Here is a 19,392-nt window from a genome sequence, read left to right as displayed (position 1 = left end):
GAACTTATATGAAAATTTCCTCGCTATTCTTGCTTATAACTCCTTAAACAGGCGCTAAAATCATTCTCTATTTTTAGTAAACACATTTTTTACTTTACCATTAGACGATTTGCCATTAGAGAACTCTCACTTATATTCTCAAATTATCCACTTTGCTTAGAAATCAATAATCCATGACTCTATAAGCATGCCAACTTTTTCCTTCCTCAAGACTACAGGTTATTAAAACAGTTTTGAAAATATGCATTTAGTCAAAAATCAGCACAGCTACAATTTTCCATTTTATGTCCAGTCTTGGATAGATCAGTTCACTACTCAAATTGATGCCATTTCAATGAATTTGACGATGCTTCAGGGCCATGGATTTCTGAATGTAAATATTTCCATTATTGCTTACATTTATTTATGCATGTCGCAATGGACGATAATTATTTATGTATATATGTATGTAAGTGTGAAAAATATTGTTGTGTGATTTCGCTATCGCTATTTGCATATTTGATCTTTTGGCTTTAAATGGTTTTGTTTAGTGAGCGGAAAACGTTTTAAGTTATTGTCAAAATATTTACTTTCAATGAACTTAACTCGAATTACATGCCACCAAATTTTTTATACATTTTTATTTTATTTTATTAAAGTATCTTAAAGCATAAACAGAATAATGTTTTGATATTACAGCTAGTAAAGGGTGATCAGATTGGAGGTAATTTTTCCAATAGAGCTTTTTTGATAAATCACACCTGACTACTGTCAAACTAAATATATATTTTTTTTGTTTTTACAGGGTGACAAAATATAAGTGTATACAACATTTGTTAATGAAAAAAATGTATCATTGATAGTAGCTCAAAAAAAATTGTAAAATTTTAATAGACAATGTTTGAGTAAAATTATATTCAGCCAGTTTCGAAGTGGCCACCTTTAGCCCGAATACACAAGCTCAAACGTTTCAAAAAATTTGGGACTATATGCCGTAGTTCGTCTACCGTTATACGATCCCACTCTCGATGCAACGCTTGCTTCCGGGGCTCCAAAGTTTTGTGTCGTTTTGCACAGGTCCTTGGTTCCAAAATCGACCATACGCTGTAGTCTAGCGGATTCAGATCCCGTGAGTAGGGTGGCCATTCTTGGGAAGTAACGAAAGAGGGAAAATTGGCTTTGCACCACTCTTGGGTTGTTTTTGCTCTGTGGGCTGGTGCCCAGTCCTGTTGAAACGTCCACTCATCGGCACCAAAGTGCTGCTGGGACCAGGAAGGAACAACTGCTTCGGTCTATGAAAATCAGAGGAGTCTTGCCACTAGCGCAAATTCCACCCCATACCATGACAGATCGCGGATTTTGACGATGTTCAACAATAGACGAAGGTCCAGGCGCTTCTGTAGACCAATTTCTGTCGTTTTAATGATTGTGAGCTGGTTCAACGGTAAACAGCTTCTCATCCGTAAATACAATTTTTCCCAGCCCGTACCGGCGGCCCGACGTTGGAGCGAGCGACATCTTTCGAGTCTTACTTTCTTGTTTTCATCCGTGAGCAGCTGGCATTTTTGTAGTTTATAAAGCTTAAGTCCATGCTCCTTTTTTGCTATAAGGTGAACTGATTCACGATTGATGCCTGTCTCACGAGCAATTTTGCTCATCGAGACTATAGAGTTTCGTTGAATTCTTTTTTTGATGATTTTTTGGTTGTTGGAAGTGTCAACAGTTCGTTTTCTTCCCCTTCCAGGACGGTCACCTTCATTACCAAGCTCCTTAAATCGTTTGATTGCACGAGAAACCAATGAACGTGCAATTCCAAGCTTCCGTACTATCTCGCAGTTGCGTGCTCCTAGCTGATGCAGGGCTATAATAGCTGAGCGACTACTTGACATCGTTACACAAAGTATATAAAAAGAGCTGGAACAGAAACGAATACTTTTTTTTGTACTTCAGAATACACACAACAATCACAAAATAAGAGCATTTGCTAAAAAATTTTACATTCATCTAATTGCACAAAGAAGTTTGTATACAGTTATTTTTTGTCACCCTGTAGTATTGAGTGACATTTCTTCATGGAAAGACTTATGCCTCTACAACGTCTGCAAATCGTACAATTGTGAAAAGTGTTCTTCGCACGCTCAGACCAACTTATGGTGTTCAACGGTGAGGCCCATTTTTGACTTAGTTGCTACGTCATTAAGCAAAATTGCCAAAATTGGGCTGAAGAGCAACCTGAATCCATTCAAAATCAGCTACTACATCCATTGAAAACTATCGTTTGGTGCGGCTTATGGACTAGAGGAATCACCGGGCCATATTATTTTAAAGACGTGGTTATAGTAACAGTGAATGGTGAACGCAATCGCGCTATGATAAACGACTTTTTGAAGCCGAAAATTTCGTTAAGCCCATATTGGCAACATTTGATTCCAACAAGACGGCGGAAGGCGTAACTTGCCATACAGCCCGTGAAACGTGGATTTACTGCGTCGTCGTTTCGTTGGGCAATTTATCACTCCTCTCGGACCAGTGGATTGGCCACCAAGATCGTCTGATTTCCCACCTTTGTACTTTTATTTGTTGAGGTATGTAAAGTCTAAATGCTTTGTGGATAAACCAGCTTGGATTGCGCCATTGGCAGCCAACATTACTAAAGTTATTTAGGAGATGCTGGTCGAAGTCCTCCAGCGAGTCACTCGAAATTGGTGTTTACGGATGGGCAAATTACGACGCAGTGGCGGCCAACATTTGAAAAGGTTTATCTTTAAAAAATAAATGTCGTGAATGATTCCACACAAAAATAATAAACAATGGCCAATCAATTTGAATTTTCCTTGTTTTATTTCAATTTAAAATCAGATACCTCTAAATTGATCACCCTTTACAAAGTAAAGGTTTGCCGACTTCGAATGGCAAATTGTTTTCTATAAGAAACTTTTTCACGGCAGAAATACACTCGGAGGTTTGCCATTGCCTGCCGAGGGGCGACCGCTATAGAAAAATCGTTTTCTTGACTTGTTAGGCTGTGAAAATAAAAGCATTCGTGCATTTTGTCGATGAATGATAATATGAAGATAATAGAAGAAAATATAATAAAATAAAACAGTATTTGAAAATCATTAACGTTTTGCATGGCGTGATACTTACTGAAGTAGGTTTAGTATATATTAAAATACCAACTAATATCCGCAAATAGATTTCGAGGATGTACGTATGTATAAGCTGTCCGTAATGAATTCGAGCAAGGAAGTTGGGAGGTTGGGGAAGTATTCCCTCCATAACTTTAGCATAGCATTCTCTGAACGTCTATCACTAGGTCGACGTCTTTGTCCTCATGGTCACTCCTGCCTTAAAACCTTCTGCAAGCCGCATTCGTGCGCAATTTTTCTATCGGTCAGAATTTCAAGCTCTTCGCACCCTTGTAAGGGCCGATGTTGAATGTAAACCACACCTAAACGTCAAGTTTCTTTCTGTATTAAATTTGACACTTTGCAATTTCAGACTAACTCAATTTGAATCATGAAAAGATACACAATCGAGCAACGCGTTAAAGTTATTCAGGCTTATTATGAAAACGGGCGTTCAAATCAAAATGCATATCGCACACTTCATCTTCAGTGATGAGGCACATTTTCACCTTAGTGGATTCCTCAATAAGCAGAATTGCCGCATTTGGGCGAATGATAATCCAAGAGTAATTGCTGAAAAACCAATGCACCCACAAAGAGTGACTGTTTGGTGCGGTTTTGGGCCGGCGTCATCATTGGGCCGTAATTTTTCCAAAATGAAGCCGGCCAGGCAGTTTCTGTGAATAGTGTTCGCTATCGTGAGATGATAACGAACTCTTTATGGCCCGAATTGGAAGATATGGATGTGGCCGATATGTGGTTTCAACAGGACGGTGCCACTTGTCACACAGCTAACGAAACAATGGCTCTTTTGCGGGAAAAATTTGATGGCCGAATAATCCCACGACGCGGCGATGTCAATTGGCCGCCAAGATCATGTGATTTGACACTGTTGGACTTCTTTCTTTATGGTTATTTGAAAGAAAAGGTGTACGTCGGTAAGCCATCAACAATTCGAGAGCTAAAGGATGAGATAATTCGGTACATTAACAGGATAGAACCTCAATTATGTCTCAGCGTCATCGAAAATTTAGACCATCGGATGGAGGTGTGCGGCCGAGGCCGCGGCGGCCATTTGACCGATATTTTGCTCTATGCGTAATTCAGCCATACCAATATTATCATAATAAAGAGAAATGATAATAATTCAAAAAAAAAAAAAATTGTATTTTATTCAAAATCAACACCGGCCTTTGAAACTTAACCACCCTTTATTTCGGCGTATCATCGCTTTCTTCGGATAATACGTCTCTTTTCCTTTAGATGCCCATATCTTATAAAATCCTTCATATGACAGCGTGATATTCTTTGTTGCTCGGACTCACGAAATGCGATTTTTTTAAGAAAAAAATGTAACTCGATTTGTAAAGCAGTCGTCTGCTTCGATTTCAGAGTTGCGATGTCGAGCTTTCCTCGATTACTGCACAGGTTATATCCTTGGCCGGATATAAATCCGGCTCGTTCCGGTAACGTAGAACCGACTATCGTGGGAACGATATTAGGCTCTCGCCAAGCACTACTTTTGACTCGTGGACTGAACGCCGCTTATAAGTACATTCCCGACGCTCATTGTAGCATTCTTTAGACGTGTTGCTCTTCTCTTTCATCGGGTCGTGTTCGCAAATGAACGAAACGAAAGAAATCACTTCGCGACGAAGACTTTCACCACAAATTTAACAGAACTTGCGCTAATTTACAAAGCAGCTAACGTAGACGTGTTCTTGACGTACAACTCCAATCATAATCTTGAGTGGGGCCGGTGTGAGCCTTTGCTCATTCAAAAACATTAACTAGCCCCACAAACCAGAGGCACGTTGCCCCGTTCACAAGTCATAATACTTGCCATGGTCGTCATTAAAAGTGAAGAATTTCAGCCGAGGTGTTGCTTGCCCCCAAAAAATGCCTGTTAGCAGCCGCAACTCCTGGTGAACAAACATTACACACTTTAGTGGAGCTCCAACAGAATGGCCGCATTAAAGCTATCTCTCTTTCTGCCGTGTTTCGAGACCCCACAGGTGCTGGTTACCGTATCTCGCGCATGTTTGATTCTTTACTTTGCAAAAAGGGCGACATTTTGATTCTCGCTAGCAGAGCAACAAAGAAAAGCACACAAAATAAGATCTGTTACTCACGAATCGCTAGACAACCGAAAAATTTCATTTCGCCTAATATTGCAGCACATTTTCACCAAACTTATCACCTCTCAATCGCTTTTAACAAAAGAGTAAAACTATTCGCATACCGCGACACTGAAAGTTTAACCAATTTTAATCGGTAAATGAATTAAACTAACTTCGTAACTCTCCACCACCACCTGTGTGCATGATAAACGAACATCTACGATGACCGGCAAAGCCATGGTGACCGCACAAACACCTACATTCGTACACTCACATAAACAGCAGATGCTGCAAACTCAAATCAAAGGTCGCAACAAAAGCAGCAAAAGTTCATCAAACTACCCATTATTGTATGTCGCGTGCCAAACACACCGGAATACCAAGCGAAATGTAAAAGCAAAAGCAAAAATAATAACACAAATACAGTGGCGCTCGAACATCGAACCGCAACTTGTAATGAGTTGTGGAAGAATATTTAGTTGGGGTAAAACATTAGTTTGCTTGGCGCATTTTTAAATTTGTGATTCAGTTAGCCGCGAACTGTAGAATTGTATAGTTATATTTGTGTTTCTATTGGTGTGAACAAATTATTTCGAACAGGAGAAGACGCGTAGCTAAGAACACAAGTGCCGGCACAATTGTGAAGTGAATTGTTCGTGTGTGTCACGACGCCAAAGAGCGGGTGTTGATGTGGGGTGTATGTGAGTTGAACGCGAGTGTTTTGCAAGAAATGCATGCGTGACAAAAGCTTCTTAGAGCTGCCGCAAATGACAGCGGAGGCAATTAGAGTTATTGCAAAATGGTAATGCGTGGACAAAAAGTGTGAATTGGGGTAAATAAATTTGAATTTGTTGAAGGCGGTGGCGAAAGGAGATGTGTGTGGAAAGCAAACGTGAATTTTATGCAAATGAAACCCAAGGGCACGTTAAATTGATATATTAACGGTTTTACAGAAGCTTAGTTTTGTGAATGCTTAAATATAAAACAAAAACAATAGAAGTGCAAGTGAAATTAGGAAATTGAACTAAAGAAATCGGAAGATAAAATAAAAAAATTGTAAATTTAAAAAAGCAATTCTATACTCAATTTACTTACAATGCCAGAAAAAACTTGGAAAGCACACTAAAAAAAAAATGCTCAAAGCCATTGATAACTGACATCAAACAATTAATTATGTTTGCGCGTTGATATCATAAACAAATAGAAAATAAAAAAATAAAGCGGAAGGTGTTAAATCGAAGAATCATAAATACCAAAAAAAAGAAAATAATGAAAAATTTGTGAAAAAATTACGTTTACTTTCGCTTTTCGTTGCAGCGCTGTTAACGAAAAAAAAGCTGATTGAAGTGGTGACAAATTAAAAAAAATAAAAATTTGTTTCTGATAAAGAAATATATCATCTGCCGCTTACTGACTCAGCGAGTTGATACCCGTTAATAGACAAATACAATAGTTTCAAGAAAGAAAAAGTAATAGTAAACAAATACTAAACGTAATGCACCAAAATATGGGTCAGTTTGATTAGTTGACAAAGTAAACAAAAAAATTGAAAAGGTGTGCGGTGCGATACACAAATTGAAAAAATAAATTGAATGAACGACTTTGGTGATACTTTGGAATACAAATCAACAAAAGGTGAGCCAATCGATTGAAAGTGATGAAATAATTTCAGGCAAGAATAAAAAAAAGTGAAACTGGAATTCAAAACGCAAAACTAAAGTGTCAAATAAGAGTTAAGGAACGCTAAAAAATTAAGCGGGAAAAATTAAATTATAAAATATGTAAGTGAAAGGATATGCACCTGAAGTTTATATAAAAAAAAACAAATTAAAAAAAAAATTAAATGCAAATACTGGGCTGTGCTCTCCAAATGAAACTAAAATATTAACAAAATTAAATAAAAGGGAGTTTGTGAAAATTTTGAAATTAGCCAGGATATTTAGCTAAAATACTGCAGCGATCTTCCACTTGCTGAAATGTAAGTAAACTAAATGTAAATTTTTTATTAAAATTTTAAAAATTTATTAAAACTATTATATCAAAAGAATTTAATTGGAGAAAAAAATTTAAAAATTCATTTTTTTTTAATTTTGAAGAAACACTCGAAAAAATGTTATTAAAAAAAATTAAAAAGTAAATGTTTATTAAAAGTTCAAAAACAATATTAAAACAGCCAAAAAAATATATTGGAAAATATTAAAAAATAAATTTTTATTAAAAGTTCAAAAAAATATTAAAACAGTCAAAAAAATTTAATATTACAAACATTTTTTTTAATTATTAATTTAGATTAAAATAAATTTAATACAAATAATTTTTTAATTATTACAATTACATTTTTTTTTTTTTTTATCAAAAATTTAAAACACTTTTTTTATTAAATTATAATTTAATAATTGTCTCAATAACACTCAAAAAATTTAAATAAGTTGCTTAATTTTAAATTCGTTTTTAAAGTATATGCAACTGCTTTATAATGAATTTAAGCATATAAACAAACAAAAACAAAACACGAATTATAATAAAAAAGCAACAAGCACCCATATCCGCACTCAATCGATTCAAGTCTCGCTTACATCAAGTTAATTCGTTTTTAAGGCGTCGATATTTGCCTAAGTTCTAATACGAATTATTTATTTATTTGCAAGAGTAATAATTGTGCATAAAAATTTCACTAAATTTAAGAAGATTGATTTTTGACAACAATTTTTTTTATTGCATACAGTGTTGAGCACTTTCTTCCATATAAAATACTTCCGAAGTTGTGCTCTATATGAAAAAAATTAACAAAAATTAATTCAAGAGATATAACAAAAAAATTTATTTTATAAAAATTTAAACCAATTTTTATAACTATCAAAAAAATTTAATTGGAGCAAAAAATGAAAAAAAAAATATTTTGTTTTTAATTTTAAAAATTCATTAAAACACTCAAAAAAATGTAATGGAAAAAATTCTCAAAAAGCTTGTATAGGACTATGAATAAGTTCGTGCGGTTTTACAACAGATGGCGTAACTTGATTATTATTCCATCGATCCACATTTCCAAACATTCATTGGAGAGCTACTGTCGTAAGGCACAAACGTCAGTATAAGTTTTTTATTTGAAGCGTAAACAACAATATTTTTACCACACTTGAAAATGTCGAATTTCGTGCCAAATAATGTGTTTTTGCGGGGAATTCTTCTTCATTATTTTAATATGAAGAAAAAAGCAGCCGAAAGTCATCGTATCTTGGTGGAAGTTTATGGTGAGCATGCTCTATCTGAGCAAACGTGCCAGAAGTGGTTTGCACGCTTTAAAAGTGGTGATTTTGGCTTGGAAGACGAAGAACGCGAGGGTGCGCCGCCAAAGTTCATGGATACCGAATTGGAGGAATTGCTCGATCAAGATCCGGCTCAAACGCAAGAAGAGGTTGCAAAAACTTTGGGAGTTGATCAATCAACCATTTCCAAACGTTTAAAAGCCATGGGAATGATCCGAAAGGTAGGCCATTGGGTGCCGTATGAATTGAAGCCAAGAGACGTTGAACGCCGTTTTATGGCATGCGAACAACTGCTTCAACGGCACAAAAGAAAGGGTTTTTTGCATCGAATTGTGACTGGCGATGAAAAGTGGGTCCATTACGACAATCCAAAACGTCGGGCAACGTATGGATACCCTGGCCATGCTTCAACATCGACGTCGGCGCAGAATATTCATGGTCTGAAGGTTATGCTGTGTATCTGGTGGGACCAGCTGGGTGTTGTGTATTATGAGCTACTGAAACCGAATGAAACGATTACGGGGGATGTCTACCGACGACAATTGATGCGTTTGAGCCGAGCACTGCGAGAAAAACGGCCGCAATACGCCGATAGACACGACAAAGTTATTTTGCAACATGACAATGCTCGGCCACATGTTGCACAAGTGGTCAAAACATACTTAGAAACGCTCAAATGGGATGTCCTACCCCACCCGCCGTATAGTCCAGACCTTGCGCCATCCGATTACTATCTCTTCCGATCGATGCAACATGGCCTGGCTGACCAGCACTTCCGTAATTACGATGAAGTCAAAAAATGGATCGATTCGTGGATTGCGGCAAAACCGACCGAATTTTTCACAAAGGGAATCCGTGAATTGCCAGAAAGATGGGAAAAAGTAGTAGTAAGCGATGGACAATATTTTGAATATTAAATTTGTAACCATTTTACGTCAATAAAGTTTCAAATTTCGAAAAAAAACGCACGAACTTATTCATAGTCCTATTATTATTTATTAAAACTATCAAAAAAATTTAATTGGAGAAAAAAATGAAAAATACATTTTTTTTAATATTAAAAATTTATTAAAATACTCAAAAAATTAAAAAAAAAAACTAAATAAATTTTAACTAAAATTAAAAAAAATATTAAAACGCTCAAAAATAGTCCTGAAAAAATTACACAATTTTTTTTTAATTTACTATCAAGAATTTAAAAAACTTTTTTTATTAAATTATTAATCAAATTTTATTATTTTTTATATTTATTATAAAAATTGAGTTTTTTTTATTAAAATTTTAAAAATTCTCAAAACTATCGAAAAATTTAGTTGGAGAAAAAACTAAAAAATACAATTTAATTTAAAAGAAATAACAATCAAATGTTTTTTTATTAAAATTTTAAAAATTGATCAAAAATATCAAAAAATCTATTTATAATTGGAGAAAAAATAAAAAATACATATTTTTTATTTTAAAAATTTATTAAAACACTCAAAGAAATTTAATAAAAAAAAAAAAATTCAAAAATTAAATGTTTTTTAAAAGTTAAAAAAAATATTAAAACGCTCAAAAAAATATAATGGAAAAATTACACTTTTTTAATTTTTTATCAAAAATTTAAAAAACTTTTTTTATTGAATTATTAATCCAAACAAAATATGTACAAATCAGCACGGTTTTTTACTTACATTGAATGGGTTATAACAAAAAAATGTTTTTTTTTATTAAAATTTAAACATTTTTCAAAACTATCAGAAAAACTTAATTGGCGAAAAAAATGAAAAAATACCATTTTTTTTAATTTTAAAAATTTATTAAAACACTCAAAAAAATTTAATTAAAAAGAAAATTAAAATTAATTCCAAATCAGCACGACTTTTTAATCACATTTTATTATAAAAATTGAATGGGTTACAAAACTTACATGGAAATTTTACAAACATTTTGATTAAAAAGTTGAAAACTTCGATGTATTTTTGTTCGCTTTTGAAATTTTTTGAATTTTTGGGAAGTTTGCACAAAGTTTTGCTAGTTTCGTGTATAGGCTTTTGTTAAAAACTGCGCTATATTTTTATAAAATATTGCGTGCATTGAAAAAAGGTAAAGTAACTTAATGCACACAACACAATTATATACATATGTCTATATATAATTGGCGCTTCCACCCCTTGTTTTTTGGAGTTTTGGTCGAGCTCCTCCTCATACTTGTGGAATGCGTCTTGCTGTTTTCCACAAATGGAAGGACTTGCAGTTTCATTCTAGCCTCAGGGAAGCAGAAGCCGCGGCGGACGAAAGAGGACCTTTAAAAAAATTAATCCTGCATGACTTATCCTCCATAAACACAAGCCTTATAGAGGTCCTATGCTCCTCGAATGAGAAATCGGGAGAAAAAATGGTTTCTATGAATAGCTTTTGCGTGGCGGAAATATGCTTGGAAATTTGCCTTTACCGCCAAGTAATGACCGCAATTAGAAAAAGGTCGAGAAATCTTCGGGAGAAAAGGACATACGATCAGCTCAACCTAAATATTTATATAAATTCTTATGTCTTTAATATTTTAATAATACTCTTTGTGAGTGCTGCCCATTGGTTTAAATAGAGTAGAAGAAGAAGCCAAAAGTAAGCGTTTCTGCTCGTCTCCCTAATCGCTGTAACGCATTTCAGGCTGAAATTCTAGCCATTAATGAGGGAGCTGTCTCGTTAGGCAAAAATGTTACGAACTTTAGGTTAGGTTAGGTTAGATTAGGTGATGTAGCTGTCCTTCGACGCACCTAGGCCAGTTAGAGGCTCGTTGTGATACCACGGGAGCTATCCTATCCTTACTCTACTTGGTCTCCATCATTGTTTGGCCTTTAAAACCCGTCCTACACTAGCTAGTTTGAGACTCGCTGCATCCGCAGTGTTGTTCAGTAAAGCGAGACCGAGCAATCTCAACTGTATTCTACACAGAGCCATGTACACGCTTAGCAGGAGTTCAACTGTCGCTTCTTATTCTATATCCCGGCAGTTTCTACATTAGTCATTGAATGGCATCTAATTCTTTTAGATCGTCCCCACATGTGACATCTACCACGATTCTTATATCCTTCCTACTCAATTCTACTAATTCTCTTGGTGGGGTTGTCACTCATTCCACCATTCCGGCTTGCGAATGCCGCGCATCTCTTAACGAGATGGTGAAATATTTCCGCATCCATGGATATGAGTGCCAAGGCATAGTGACATACCAGGAAATTGTAAGGCAGTCAAATTAGCGGAAGAGGGCGCTATGGTATTACTCGCCTCCCTCTTGGTATGAAGATTGTAGGTATACCCCGCTCAATCTATAAATGACGTAGTTGAAATAGCATTGTTACCTCGGTCAACATGAGACGGTTTGATAATCTGATAGAATTTGCATAGCACATTTACATAGCACGCTCAAAGGCGCTACTTCAATGGTCACACAAAAACGTCTCTATGTATGTTAGTAGCTTTGATCACAGGCCACTGTGTCCTAAATTGGCAGAAGCTGCAAGAATGAAGAGGAGAAAGAGTCTGTCAGACATCTTCTTTGTCACTGTCAGATATCTTGTATGTCTTCTAGATTTAGATACTTTGGCTCATCGTCCTTGAATGTTGCTGTTGACCTTAGGGATATACATAAGTTGTCCGCCAGATCAATGGATTTGCACTTAAAACTAAATAGTTTAACGAGGAGTAGCAGATAAACTGCCACTGTTGTTCACAATGGATCGGCAAGGGACTAAGTGAGTTGGTTTGGAGATCGACTACTTACCGACCATCCTTGACTAGAGGATCTTATGAGTCCCACGAGTTCCCACGACAGTCGGTTCTACGTTACCGGAACGACCCGGATTTATATCCGGCCAAGGATTGTCACTTCAGCAGCATTCCCCTTATATGTATGGGGAATGTTTATGCTGCTACAACAAAAACAACAAGAGGATCTTGTGAGAGGAAATTCAGTTGTTATTTATTGGTAAATTATTATTTTTGATTTAAACTGTTTAATCGGACTCCAAATATTTAGTTTTTTTCAAGACCAGTCTAGAGCTCATAAAATGAGAACGGGACAACTATTTATAAATATTTTTTTTCTTTTTTTGATCTGAAAGCTGTGTATGTTAATAAAAAATTTTTGTTCCCAAAATTTTAAAATTTTTTACTTTTTTATTCATTTATTTAATTAAATTTTAATTATTATTTTAAATATATAAATAGTAATAAAATGACTAAATAATCTGTGCGATACTTCTGCAGAAAAATGTGAAACACAGATGGCGCTCCAAGCAGTAAAGAAGACGTGGCTCCGAAGCAACGACAGGGGCACCACCACTAGGATTGGTAGCGGCAGGCTAATCAGCTACCCTGCCAGAAAGCAAAATAGATTAACGGAACCAACGCAAGACTGAGTATTGTCGAGGCTCTATACTCCCGAGGGGAGTAAACAAGGAGAAAAAAACATTGGCTGCAAATTACATTCAATTTTCAGAACTCCATTACAGCTTTAGAGCTTTTATTAAATGTATTTATTCTACTACTTAACGCCACCACAATCCCACTGTGCCAGCAAGGCGCAAATCTTCAAAAGGGAGAAAATGTTATCAAAGCTACTCTCGCACACATACTTATGCGTATATGTATATATATGTATGTGTACACCGAATTAAATCGGCTTAGCGCTTTAGTGACTTGCCACGGCCTAACGCCTAAATTGCTGCACAAACTTTATCGCAATTTACAACAAATACTTTACGCCGCCTTTTCGAAAAGCCGCCAAATACTCGAGTGTTTATATATCTGGGACGACTATCCCACCTTTGTTTTCATTCATTGACACCACCCCCTTCCTACACTAGCGATTTCGAAAACAAGAAGGGTAATTCGACGAAGAATCTAACGAAAATTGCTTTAAAAGTATTATTGAAAATTACATGGCAGTAATGCAAGTCGAACGTTAGATTTAAAAAAAAATAAACAAAAATAAGAGCGAGCAAATAAAAGCAATAACAATCACCGTCGAGTCAAAGAAGCAGCAAGAAGCATACCGAAAAAAAAGCAATAATAACAAACCGAAAAATGCGATATTTTACAAAAACAAGATTTCGCGGAAAAACTGTACACAAAAAATATTAAAAAATAATAAAAAATAAGAATAAAAATAATATAAAAGAGTACCGATTTACAAGTAAAGTACTCCCTAACAGGCATTAACATTGGGATTACCTGTCGGGGAAACAAAAAGGAAATAATAAAAATATACTCTGCGAGTGCCACCAACTCCGTCATCCACTTTGTAGTACAAATCTATACACTAACATACACACATACACTCAGTCATGTAATGCAGCCACGTCTTTTGTGCTCTTTTCGAAGCATTGTCTCTGGCAAGCGCCTGGATTTCGCCCTAAACTTGCTCCCATATCTTTGTGTATTGCGTTGAGTGCCAGCCATGTACAGCGACTTTCCGACAAAATGCCTGTCAAACAATCTTTTGCATGCCAGTCGCTATCGTTGGCGCTGTTGTCCTTTCTCCGCTACGAGGGTTTGGTTGCTTTGTTTTTTTCGGTTGTCCAAAAATAATTTTTCATATATCCCTCAAACGCTTGTTGTTTCTGGCGTTTTTGGCTTTTGAATTCAAGTACAGTAAGTACGCGAAAGTGTGTGTGCGCTGCTAATATACCTACTAGTGATTAGTGACGAATCTGGTGTTTGAAATATTTACATATTTTTCCAGTATTTATTCTTGCCAAATATAATAATTGTGGTAGGAATTTAGTGAGAATTGACCTCGGAGTAATACTAGACAGTAAATTGCTTTGGAAACACAATGTTGAGGAAAGGATGAAAAAGGCCAGTAATGCGTTAAACTCATGTAAAAGAATGCTGGGCGTTACTTGGGGTCTATCACCCTCTCTGATGCATTGGTGCTACACGACAGTAGTTAAACCGATATTGCTGTATGGGGCCCTAGTATGGTGGACTGCGACAAGAAAACTGACATACTTAATGCCACTGGAGAGGATTCAGCGACTTGCTGCTCTGTGCATAACAGGAGCGATGAAAACCACACCAACCGCGGCGCTGGAAATGATACTCAGCATGCCACCTATTGACCTTATGGCGGAAAACCTGGCAGCGAAATCCGCGAGGAGGTTAGTGGCTGCTGGGGTATTCATCTGTAGAACCTTCGAACACAGCTCAATAGGAAAGTGGACCACAGCAGTATTTTCCAAGCGGAAGTTTTTGCTGTGGGGAGAGCCGCAGAGCTAGCCTACACTAGAACAAGAAAGAACTCAACAATTAATATATACGTGGATAGTCAAGCAGCAATAAAAGCAATAAGCTCATATTGTATTAAGTCAAAAATGTTCGACGGAGCAGGGAGGCCATAGAAAGGCTTGCCGCAAGCTATAGGCTGCATATCTACTGGGTACCTGGTCACAAAGGCATTATGGGGAACGAAATAGTAGATGAGGTAGTAAAAAGTGCTGTTAGATTACCATTTGAACAAGAGAACGACATACCAAAACCGCTAAATACAATATACAATGAAATGGACGACTACATGAAAAGACGAGTGGACTAATCTAACCACATGCAAAACAGCAAAAGTTATGTGTACTCGTAGAACTAACGAAAAGAAAATGACTCAATTCCTACTCACGCTCTCGCGAAAGGACTGCAGAACTATCATAGGTATGCTAACAGGTCATAATCTATTGGCTGCAATGCGTACAAGATAGGGACTGCTAACACGGACAAATGCAGGAAATGCAGAGGGGATGTTGAGGAAACTTTAGAACCCCTTCTGTGCGTCTGTTCGCTATTATGAAAAACGCGTTTAAAATGCCTGGGAGCCATATTGTTTGAGGGTCTGGAAGACGTCTCAAAAGCGGATCTCCCAGCTCTGCTTAAATTCGCCAAAAGCGCTGACATCCCACATGATGCCTACTTTCGGTATTCATAGAGGTCGGCCTTCATCTGGTATCGCGAGGGGCCAAAAGGTCTATGCGGTACTAAATCAGGTTTTAAAGTTAGTCGTATCAAAACCTCAGTTGCATCTTGTCCTAGGCAATTCTCGTATAAATTCGGTTGGAAGAAATTGATTTGCATTGTTTTACTTTTAATCTTCGAAGCCTCTTTACTTTTCTTCTCAAGACCTCTTTCTTCATGCAGACATCACCACACGTTTTACATTGTTTAAGTGCAAAAATATAATAGTTTAAGGTTGAATCTCACTATTTAAGGGGTACCGGTGGTCTAGAGCTCGAAAATTTCCGGTATTTTTAAGACATTTTTTTTGCAATAAAAAAATGAAAAACGATATTTAAATTTTTTAGGCTTTTTATTTAACTTCTTTTACATACAAAAATGATTTTTTTTATTTTATTTTAAAAATGGCGCTAAAGTTGACCCTCCCGAAAAATTGGACCCGCGCGCTGCTGTCCATTTTGGCTCTTCTATTTATCCGACAAAAAACAAACAAAATTATTAATCAGTATGACTGTAGCTCTGGCACTAGAATAAAAAAAAGTGTGAAAAATGGAGCGGTTTTGAATTTGACACTCTAAAAATCTGGTTTTTTTCCAATTTTTTAATAAAAAAATTCGAAATAATTGAAATAATAATACGGGCGAAAGCCATTGATGTTGTGAACAAAATATTAAAATTTCAGACAATTCGGTTGAACAGTTTTTTTTAACAACACCAGACCGAGAGAAGTAGTTTTGAGATAAACGAGTTTAAAGTTTTGAGAGTGGATAATGCGACCATTGATGCCGCCGCCTGACAAATCTGACTCTACCTGCTAAAACGGCTGTAGAATCGGAAATACTGGAAATATCCTTCTTAAAAGCCTATACTTTCGAAATATCAAACATAAAACTCGATTTTTTCAAAATTTCTTTCATGAATAACGCAATCATTCCAGCGTCGCTGTAAAAACTCAATACCACTTTTTCAGAACCGATTTATCTTTTGCCAAAAAATTGGCCTCAGTTTCAGCGGGTCAGTTTTTATGTGTTGGATCACAAACCCAACGCACAACCAGCTATCCTGGGGTGCTTCGCCTTCTCACGTTGGTTCGCTCTCGAACGGGTGTTCAGAAGCTATCCAGAGGATATTAGGGCTAATCCCGGAAGTCGTGAGCTGCTTGAACCATATGAAGAAAAATTGTGCTGGCCACTCCAAAGTGAATGGCTATCAGTAACTCTCCCCACTGGCGTGGACTTCTACATATGGAACCATCCTTCTTTATTATCATCACTAAATTGTTCTCATCGCAGTAGTCAACCAATAAGTTACCTTTTTAATGCAAAAAAATAATTTTTCAGCGGACAGGATCCCCTATCACTGTATAGACAGACGCTTGTTTCCACTCAGCTTCATAGTAGAAAACTAAAGTTCCACCTTCAGTGACAAGCAAAAACTTGCATTGTTTCGTTGCTTCTGACTTTAGGCATATGGACTATGTTTGTAACGATACAAGTGTTAGATGATATTCGAACGATTTCTTTGGTTTGTATCTTCTCCGAATCTACATATTTAAGTACAAGTTTTTCCGAAGCTGAGTAGATTAACTCAATTGCCTGGCTTGAACGCTGTTCGTCTTCTCCTGGTTTTAATAGAGTTTGCCTTTTTGCATCATTGATTTTTTCTGGGCTTCCATAAACAGATTACATCGCTTTGGTGGTATTTTTCCTTGCTTTGTGAGAAACTTAATCGCGATACTAAAATGCATTTTCTTCCTTATTGTTACTTTCTTCTTGACTGACTTGATTATCCGAAGGTATCAGAAAGTGAAAATAAAAATATGTACAAATTGTCACTGCAGGTTTGGTTGCACTTCTTAAGATTTCTTCTTGAATGACTTCTTCTAATGAAACTATCACTTGAGCTGACAAAAATTTTAAAATAAAAGCCAGAAATAAGCAAATAAATGCTACCACACTCATTCAATTTAAATTAAACTTTACTCAGAATATTCCTTTTATTTTAGTGATTTTTTTTGCTATTGAAAATTAATGAGTTACTTTCTCTTTTTTTTCAAAAACTAAATTAAATAAATTACTATATTTTTATTTTTATCAAAGGTCCAAAGTTTAGTCATCAACTCATGTATTTTGCTAATTTCCGTGTAGTGCCCATCTATCACTTAACTTTGATTAAACTAAAGTTTTATTTGGCAAAAAGATTGACTTTTATTTATTTGAAGTTTTTAAAGATATATTTTATTTGGCTTAATTGTCCATTATAGTCGTCATCCTCTTTGCTGTTCAACACATATCTGCTGCATTGGGGTAGCCTAAACGCAGAATTTATTTCCTTGATGCTACTCCCTCAAGTTCTGCTACCTATTTCTGAATATTTGTATTTAATACTTACCCGTACCGTCAACGCCTTAAAAATAACCACTGATTTTGTATGGGAAAATGCACTTTTTCGAAAATTTGCTATAAAATGTTTACATTAATGAAAGGGCAGATCAAATTTCATAAGAAGCAGCAGCTAATGGCACTGCCATCGATGTTGAATACTTTGTTGTAGGAACTTTGAGAATAATTCGCAGTACCATTTTCTCTGAATGGTGTGTGTTATTTTTTTTTTTTTGGCGGTGAGTTTCGGTCAAAAATGCCTTCGCACCATATAGTAACCATCGCTACTACGTGTGTGGTGATTTCACAAAAAGTATCCCTCCTCTTCTCTTGGATTTTTTCCCTCCACCTCGGGACTGCTTCCGCATTGCTTCGAGGTAGAGAGCCAAGATGGCGTCCTAAGAAGGACACTTACTTACTCACCCTGCGTCCAAGGTCGCCTGTTTTGAGAAACCTATGCTCAATGCTCTTCAACATAACTTTCCATTTCACGCTTCATTTTTCCGATAATATTCTTCGTCTATCATCATTTTCTCGATAATTTCTTCAGTTGTAAATATACCAATAGCTCGTTGCAGACCTGTTCCACCTCTCGCATTTAAAGAAGATGTGCTCCGCATCATCATACTTAGTATCTCCAAATATGCAATTTGGTTGGCTCACTTTTCCCATTCGCCACAGATACTTGCGAAAGGACCCATGTCCGCACAAAAAAACTGTGTGAGGTAATAGTTAACCTCACCGTGCTTTCTTCCTACCCACTTTTTTTGATCGGGTATTAGTATCGCTGTCCATCTACCATACCGTTCAGAGTTCCATCTTGCTTGTCAAAGTGTGAGCGTTTGAACTCTAATATCGTAGAAGCCTGGTGCTAGGATTCCTGTGATTTTTTCCTCCCAACTCCGTTTGCGGTCTTGTGCTAGAATATCTATAGGGATGGTTCCGCTGATAACTAAAACAGCTGCTTCAGATACCGTTCTGTATGACGAAGACACTCTGAGAACGCAGCTGGGTTGCATAGATTGCAGAGTTTTCCGCCGGCATTGCACCCTTAGCGAATCTGCCCATATTTCGCATCCGTATAAGAGAATCGAGTTCGTCGTGTCCATTAAAAGTTTTCGCTTATTCTGTGTTGGACCTCCAAGGTTTGCCATGAGCGTACTTAACATGCCGCTTACTTTGGCAGCTCTTGTGGCAGCTTGGCTTATGTGCGCCCAGTAAGTTAGCCTTGTGTCTAATTGCACTCCTAGATACTTGACCACTCTTTTTGTCGATAAAGTGGCATCGAGTATTTGTATATATATCTACTTTTAATGGGATACGTCTGTTGGTTAGAAGTATTAGCTCTGTTTTATCTGTGGACAGCTTTAATGCATGGTCTTCTAGCCATGTCTGAACTCGGCTCATTACCTGATTTAACTTCCTTTTGGCTTCGTCAGTGTTTCGAGCGATTATTACACCTGCAAAGTCATCTGCGTATCCCACTAAATGCACACTGAATGGTAAGTTGGATTTCTATCATTTGTAAGTATCA

General features: G+C 36.5%; 1 protein-coding gene across 1 annotated transcript in view; it reads left to right on the top strand.

The window, feature by feature from the left end:
* Positions 1-5,766: 5,766 nt before the first annotated feature.
* LOC128864834 (alpha-protein kinase 1-like) overlaps positions 5,767-19,392 on the top strand; it is a 197,259-nt gene continuing 183,633 nt past the window's right edge. The window contains exon 1 of the mRNA XM_054104592.1: positions 5,767-7,205. The gene's annotated coding sequence lies outside the window, so the exon portion shown is untranslated. The remainder of the gene's footprint in view (positions 7,206-19,392) is intronic.

This window comes from Anastrepha ludens, chromosome 5 (assembly GCF_028408465.1).
Source record: "Anastrepha ludens isolate Willacy chromosome 5, idAnaLude1.1, whole genome shotgun sequence".
In the NCBI taxonomy this organism is placed as follows: Eukaryota; Metazoa; Arthropoda; class Insecta; order Diptera; family Tephritidae; genus Anastrepha; species Anastrepha ludens.
The sequence above is the reverse complement of the archived record's forward strand: the minus strand, read 5'-3'. Positions and strand labels throughout refer to the sequence as shown.